Consider the following 7,500-nt stretch of genomic DNA (forward strand, 5'->3'; position numbering starts at 1 on the left):
TCATCATTATAACTGTAGTATTTAATTTTAAATATTATAGTAATAGTGTGCATTTTTTTCATATAAGGACATTGTAATCTATTAACATAATAAAATATTTATCAAAAGATCATTGGTTTTTAAGTTTATTCAAATTAATTTGCTTTTAGCTTATTAACATAGAATAATTACTGATGATTTGATAAAGTGTTGATAGATTTTATTATATATAATGCTAAAATTCTTTTGAATTTTACAATAATATTATTATCATTGATTTTAATATTAATTGTATGCATTTATATGATTAACAATGCGAAAGATTCAGGATACCTTCGGGACCCGTCTTGAAACACGGACCAAGGAGTCTAACATATGTGCAAGTCATTGGGTTATATTAAACCTAATGGCGAAATTAACTTAACTGTATTAATAATGGGATTAATTTTTAATGTATTACATTATTAATTCAATCCCGGGGCGTTCCATATAGTTATGTATAATGATAATTTATTATTATTTATACCTCTAACTGGAGCGTACCTTGAGCATATATGCTGTGACCCGAAAGATGGTGAACTATACTTGATCAGGTTGAAGTCAGGGGAAACCCTGATGGAAGACCGAAACAGTTCTGACGTGCAAATCGATTGTCAGAATTGAGTATAGGGGCGAAAGACCAATCGAACCATCTAGTAGCTGGTTCCCTCCGAAGTTTCCCTCAGGATAGCTGGTGCATTTAAAAATTATGTAAAATAATCTTATCTGGTAAAGCGAATGATTAGAGGCCTTAGGGTCGAAACGACCTTAACCTATTCTCAAACTTTAAATGGGTAAGAACCTCACCTTTCTTGATATGAAGGTTGAGGTTATGATATAATGTGCCCAGTGGGCCACTTTTGGTAAGCAGAACTGGCGCTGTGGGATGAACCAAACGTAATGTTACGGTGCCTAAATTAACAACTCATGCAGATACCATGAAAGGCGTTGGTTGCTTAAAACAGCAGGACGGTGGACATGGAAGTCGTAATCCGCTAAGGAGTGTGTAACAACTCACCTGCCGAAGCAACTAGCCCTTAAAATGGATGGCGCTTAAGTTGTATACCTATACATTACCGCTAAAGTACATGATTTATAATACAATTTCGGTTGGATTATAAATTTTGAAACTTTAGTGAGTAGGAGGGTACAATGGTGTGCTTAGAAGTGTTTGGCGTAAGCCTGCATGGAGCCGCTATTGGTACAGATCTTGGTGGTAGTAGCAAATAATCGAATGAGACCTTGGAGGACTGAAGTGGAGAAGGGTTTCGTGTGAACAGTGGTTGATCACGAGTTAGTCGGTCCTAAGTTCAAGGCGAAAGCCGAAAATTTTCAAGTTTTAATGAAATGAAATGAATGAATTTTTATTCCATAGTAATTAAACACTTGAATAATTTTGAACGAAAGGGAATACGGTTCCAATTCCGTAACCTGTTGAGTATCCGTTTGTTATTAAAAATGGGCCTTGTGCTCATCCTGGCAACAGGAACGACCATAAAGAAGCCGTCGAGAGGTATCGGAAGAGTTTTCTTTTCTGTTTTATAGTCGTACTACCATGGAAGTCTTTCGAAGAGAGATATGGTAGATATGGTAGATGGACTAGAAGAGCATGACATTTACTGTTGTGTCGATTTTTTCTCCTCGGACCTTGAAAATTTATGGTGGGGTTACGCAAACTTCTCAACAGGCCGTACCAATATCCGCAGCTGGTCTCCAAGGTGAAGAGTCTCTAGTCGATAGAATAATGTAGGTAAGGGAAGTCGGCAAATTAGATCCGTAACTTCGGGATAAGGATTGGCTCTGAAGATTGAGATAGTCGGGCTTGATTGGGAAGCAATACCATGGTTTATGTACTCGTTCTGGGTAAATAGAGAATTTCGATTCTTGTTCCCCGGATAGTAGTTACGTAGCCAATTGTGGAACTTTCTTGCTAAAATTTCTAAAGGATTTATTATTGTATAGATACTTTTTAAATTATAACGATTATCAATTAACAATCAATTCAGAACTGGCACGGACTTGGGGAATCCGACTGTCTAATTAAAACAAAGCATTGTGATGGCCCTAACGGGTGTTGACACAATGTGATTTCTGCCCAGTGCTCTGAATGTCAAAGTGAAGAAATTCAAGTAAGCGCGGGTAAACGGCGGGAGTAACTATGACTCTCTTAAGGTAGCCAAATGCCTCGTCATCTAATTAGTGACGCGCATGAATGGATTAACGAGATTCCCTCTGTCCCTATCTACTCGATTCGTTGTTTGGATTCCGACGCGAATAGACGTGCGTGCGCATCGTTGTGATTAGTAATTTTCGGTGATTTTTCGGTATTTTCTTTTGAGCGATATTTGTTTACGCGTTAGCATAAGCACCGTTGCTTGTCGAGTGTGTGAAATTGTTGCTACAATTTCTTGCGGAATTTCGCTTTGTGCGAGTATTCGCGTTTTGTTGTTAGTGCTCGGGTACGTGACCGCGAGTGTGTTTTTTTCGTGCAAGGGCACAATTGGCGCGTTTTTTGGGCATTTTTCGGTGGAATAGCGGTAAGTACATATTTTTTAATATTGTGTACAGTACCTTAGGTGCTACCGCAACGTGGTCGTTCACGTTGTTGTTGGTGGGGGACTTTTTGCATAGCCCCAGTTTAGTGCCGTATTGTTGGTATTCTTTGCCGGCAGAGTCGCCTATTTGGAGTGTTGTGTTGGGCATCTGGTGTTCAGTTGGCCAGTTTCAGCAGGTTCTGAGCAGGATTGCTCAAAAGGTACCAGCGTCTGTCCAGTGCTGAAGTGAGTGTACCGTGTGCAGACAAACGGTCGTAGCAGTGTGCGTTTAACCCACGGATCGGTTCGGTCCAGCGCCACATCGGTCGACTCGCGGCCGTTACGGGGACATTGATCCGTCCGGCGGTCAATTTGAGTGACCTCTGTCCAGGCCTTTTGGCTGGAGTTGTGGGCTGTACCCTAGCGAGAACGCATTAATCGTCCGCTTGGGTCGTCGCTGCTATAGAGCGGGTCTGCGCTAGAGATACTTTCTCCAGCGCGTTCAGTTGCACGTACTTGGCGAGCGGCTGTTTTCGGCATCTGTTGAACTAGTGCCATCTGCGTCAGTGGTAAGTTCGGCGGATCAGCCTACCAAAGGGCGTCCGAAGGCAAGAATGCCTCCACCACGGAGGAGGAGGGTTAAATCCCTCGCTGGGAGTGAGGAGTCCGGTCCATCGGTGGTAACGGTGGACACATCGGGAGACGAGGCGGTGAGGCCATCGGTGAGGTCCCCGCCACGGCGGAAGGCGCGTTTGGGGTCGCCGGCAGAAACGGGGGGTGATGAGGGCGGGAGCGGTAGTGGTAGCGGTTGCGATAACGGTGACACCGCTGAAAAAGCGGCTGTTCACCCCGCAAAGTCGGGCGAGGGCGAAGTGGGTGTTGCGAGCGTTGATACGTGTGCGAAGAAAACGGGCGCTAGCAAAACAAGCGCGAGCAAGGGCGGCGCGAGCAACCGTGGTGGTCTTAAGGGGGGTGTTGTTGTCGGGGGTGGTGCGGTTAGCCATGTCGCGGCTATTAAGAAAATTTCGGCGGAGCTCAGCGAAGTAGTTTTTGGGGCCGAAAATTTCGCTATAGGGACCGCGAAGGGGCTGATGGAGCTTGCCTCGAAATACGAGGCACTTCTGATGACGGTAGTAACCGAGAATGCCCATCTTCGTGGTCAAGTTGACGCCCTTAGAGGAGGCTGTGGAGGACACTCCTCGCCACCGAGCAGGTCAATGCCGGCTCCATCGGCACCGATGCCTCCGCCCCCAGCACCTGTACTGGAGGCGATTGCACCGGTGGCGCAGAGGCCTGTTGAGACCTGGTCCGTTGTGGTTAGGAGTAAGGCGCCTGCAGCTTCCTCTGAGGAAGTGATTAAAAAAGTAGTTAAGGAGGTGGGTCCTTCCCTGGGGGTAAGGATCCACGAGGTTAGGCCAATTAAGGGTGGTGGGGCGGTTATCCGCACTCCCTCTGTTTTAGAGAGGGAGAAAGTTGCGATGAACGCGAAATTCGGGGAGGTGGGGTTGGACGTGACTGTCAACCGGAAGTTGGGTCCTCGGGTTGTAGTCCAGGGGGTTCACACGGAGATCTCCCATGATGAGTTCATGGAAGAGTTACTCCGGCTGAACCTTCAGGATTTCAGCCCGGCGTCCCAGAGGTCAGATGTGAGGATGGTCAGTCGTCCCTGGAAGGTGGCCCCTGATGGTAGCACCAATGTCGTCCTTGAGGGTACGGACAAAATGATGTCCGCCCTCTTGGAGGCTGGTAGGTGCTACATAAAGTGGTTCTCCTTCCGGGTGCGACCGGATAGCCCCGTTGCTGGCTGCTTCCGGTGTATGAGTTTCGACCATAGGGTGGCTGTGTGTAGGGCCAAATCAGATGTCTGCCGGAGGTGCGGTCAGGAAGGCCACAGAGCTGCCAGTTGCGTCAATGCACTCCATTGCCGCAACTGCGCATTCAAGGGTAGACCAGCTGGGCATCTTATGATGTCCGCTGTCTGCCCGATATACTGTGGCATTGTTGAGCGCGCCCTCGCCAGACACTGATGGGGGGGATTATACAGTTAAACTGCCAGGGGGCGTATGCCGTAATGTGTGAATTGGGGGGGTGTATGGCTGAGGGGAGGTGCGGCATTGCCTTACTCCAGGAGCCCTACGCCACCAATGGTGTGGTTCGGGGTCTTCCTGGTAGTTTCAAGGTCTTCACGGACCTTGGGGCTAATGCTGCAATTGTTGTGAGTGATCCCAACTACGATTGTGTAGTTGTGGATTCCTCACAACTGGGTGTATGTGTCGCGATAGAGGGGGAGTTCGGTAGGCTGATTGTAGCTAGTTTGTACTGCAAATTTAGCGAGCCCCTAGAGCCCTACCTGGGCTACATGGATAAGCTACTACTACTTGCGAGTAGTAGCCCATTTATCCTAGGGCTGGATGCGAATGCCTCGTCTTCGATGTGGTTTAGTAAGGTATCCCGGCATTCGTCTGGATATCAAAGCCACAGTCGAGGCGAGGCATTAAGTGAATGGGTGGTGGCTAAAAACCTCCACATTGTGAATGAGCCGAGTGAATGGTACACGTTTGATGGGCCTGGGGGCGTGAGTGACATTGACGTGACGCTTATGAATCAGGCAGCAGATAGGGCGTTCGTAGCTAGATGGGAGGTTAAGGGAGGGTGGGGATTGAGTGATCATAATTTGATCCAAATTATGGTTACTCCCAAATCCCCTCCCTCGCTGTATGAGAGTCCATTGCGGCGATGGCGTACCTCTGGTATCGACTGGAACCAATATGGACGATCTGTCAGGGAAGCGGTATTGGGTATACCGCTTAGAGCGTTTGAGGATTTGGGGGTTGATGAGCAGGTTGCTCGTCTTTATGAGGAAGTGTGGGGGGTTAATGATAGGGTACTTAGAAAGTGTGAAAGTTTTATCGTTAGGAAAATTAAGTGGTGGACGCGTGAGTTAACCTTGAAGAGGAGGACTGTCAGGCGATTGAGGCGAAAGTTTCAACGCGCTCGACGGTCCGATTCTGACAGGCTGTCCCAGCTTAGGCATGAATTTAGTTGTGCGATTAGGGAATACAAGGATATGTTGATTAAAATTAAAGAGCAGGAGTGGAGGAATTTTGTAGGGGAGAATAGGGACGACCCGTGGGGTCAGGTCTATAGGATCTGCCGGGGTCGTAAGAGGGAGGATATCACCTCTCTTCGCGTTGGTGACACTATGTTATCAACGTGGAGAGAGTGTGCGGGGGCTTTGTTAGGAGCGTTCTTTCCTAGGGCGGAGGTTCTGGTACCTCAAGCACAAGAGGTACCTGTCCCTCCATTAGACGATGGAGAGTTGGGGTACGCCTTTGGCCTGGTCAGGTCTAAACGGTCCCCAGGTTTTGATGGTTTGAACGGAGAGATGTGTAAAAGCTTGTGGAAGTTCATTCCGGAATACTTGGAGGCCATTTATGATAAGTGCGTGTGGGAGGGTTATTTTCCACGTGAGTGGAAAATTGCTAGGGTTGTTCCTCTCCTGAAGTCCCCGGATAAGATCAGGAGCGATCCTCGTTCTTATCGGGGCATCAGTCTTCTTCCAGTACTTGGAAAAGTGCTGGAAAGAGTTATGGTGGAACGGCTTCAGGAGCTAACGCGGGGTATGTGGTCGGATAGGCAGTATGGGTTCAGGAAAGGACGCAGTGTAGAGGATGCGTGGTTCTACGTTCAGGGTGCTGTTAGGGAGAATGTCAACAAATATGTCCTTGGCATATTTGTTGACTTCAAGGGGGCATTTGATTACCTAAGCTGGGATCGAGTGTTGCAACGGCTGGAGGAGCTTGGCTGTCCGGAAATTACTCTTTGGCGGAGTTACTTTTCGGACAGAAAAGCCTCTCTAGTCGGAATGAATGGGAGTGTGGAGATCGGAGTGGTTCGTGGCTGCCCGCAGGGATCCATCTGCGGTCCATATATTTGGAACCTCATGATGGACTCTCTGCTTGGACAGCTCGAACCCCTCTGTAAATGTTGTGCGTATGCGGACGACCTTCTCCTTCTGGTTGAAGGTCGATCGCGATCTGAGTTAGAGCGGGCGGGAGGACAATTTTTAGAAATTGTAAATAGTTGGGGTTTAGGTGTGGGGGTTGACATATCGATGGACAAAACGGTGACAATGCTGCTTAAGGGCAGATTGTCTCCGGTTCGTCCACCGATTGTCCGTGTGAATGGGGTCAGCATCAGGTATGTGACGCAAGTCAAATACCTGGGGCTGACCATGAGTGAAAGAATGTGTTTTACTCCACACTTGGCGAATTTGAAGGAGCGACTGCAGGCGGTCGTAGGCAAAGTGCGACGCATCTTGAGGAGCGATTGGGGCCTTGGACGCCGTGCTGTTCGCACCATATACCGTGGTCTATTTGTGGCTTGTGCCACTTATGGAGCCGCAATATGGTGGGAAACAGCGATGACGGTCTCTGGTCGCCGAAAACTCCTCTCGGTGCAACGTTGCATGATGCTTGCATGTTTGCCTGTATGTCGCACCGTTTCAACGGATGCGATGCAGGTTTTATTAGGTGCACCCCCTCTTGACCTGATTGTTGTACAGCGAGCTGTTGCATTCAGGTTAAGAAGGGGCTTGAGTGTGTCATTGCTGCGGAATGATTGGATTTCCGATGATGATGTGGAGAGGGAGGGATTTCTAGGGAGCAAGAGGCTTCTAGATGATAGGGTTAGGAGTAGGTGGCAAGACCGTTGGGACAATAGTCCTAACGGTCGGGTGACTTATGAGTACATCCGGGATGTTAGGTTCGTTGAGGGTAACCCAGACTTCAGATTTTGTCTGAGTCTGGGTTTTCTGTTAACGGGGCATGGGCCTCTGAATGCATTTTTGCATCAGAGGCACCTTTCTGATAGGTCGGGGTGTTTGTGTGGGGCGCGATGTGAAGATTGGGTTCACTTGATCGCGGAGTGCCCGATGTACTCGGACATT

General features: G+C 48.1%; 1 pseudogene; it reads left to right on the top strand.

The window, feature by feature from the left end:
* LOC138858587 (large subunit ribosomal RNA) overlaps nt 1-2,313 on the top strand; it is a 2,783-nt pseudogene extending 470 nt beyond the window's left edge.
* The last annotated feature ends 5,187 nt before the right edge of the window (nt 2,314-7,500 follow it).

The sequence above is a fragment of the Bactrocera oleae genome, unplaced genomic scaffold, assembly GCF_042242935.1.
Source record: "Bactrocera oleae isolate idBacOlea1 unplaced genomic scaffold, idBacOlea1 ctg00000010.1, whole genome shotgun sequence".
NCBI lineage: Eukaryota > Metazoa > Arthropoda > Insecta > Diptera > Tephritidae > Bactrocera > Bactrocera oleae.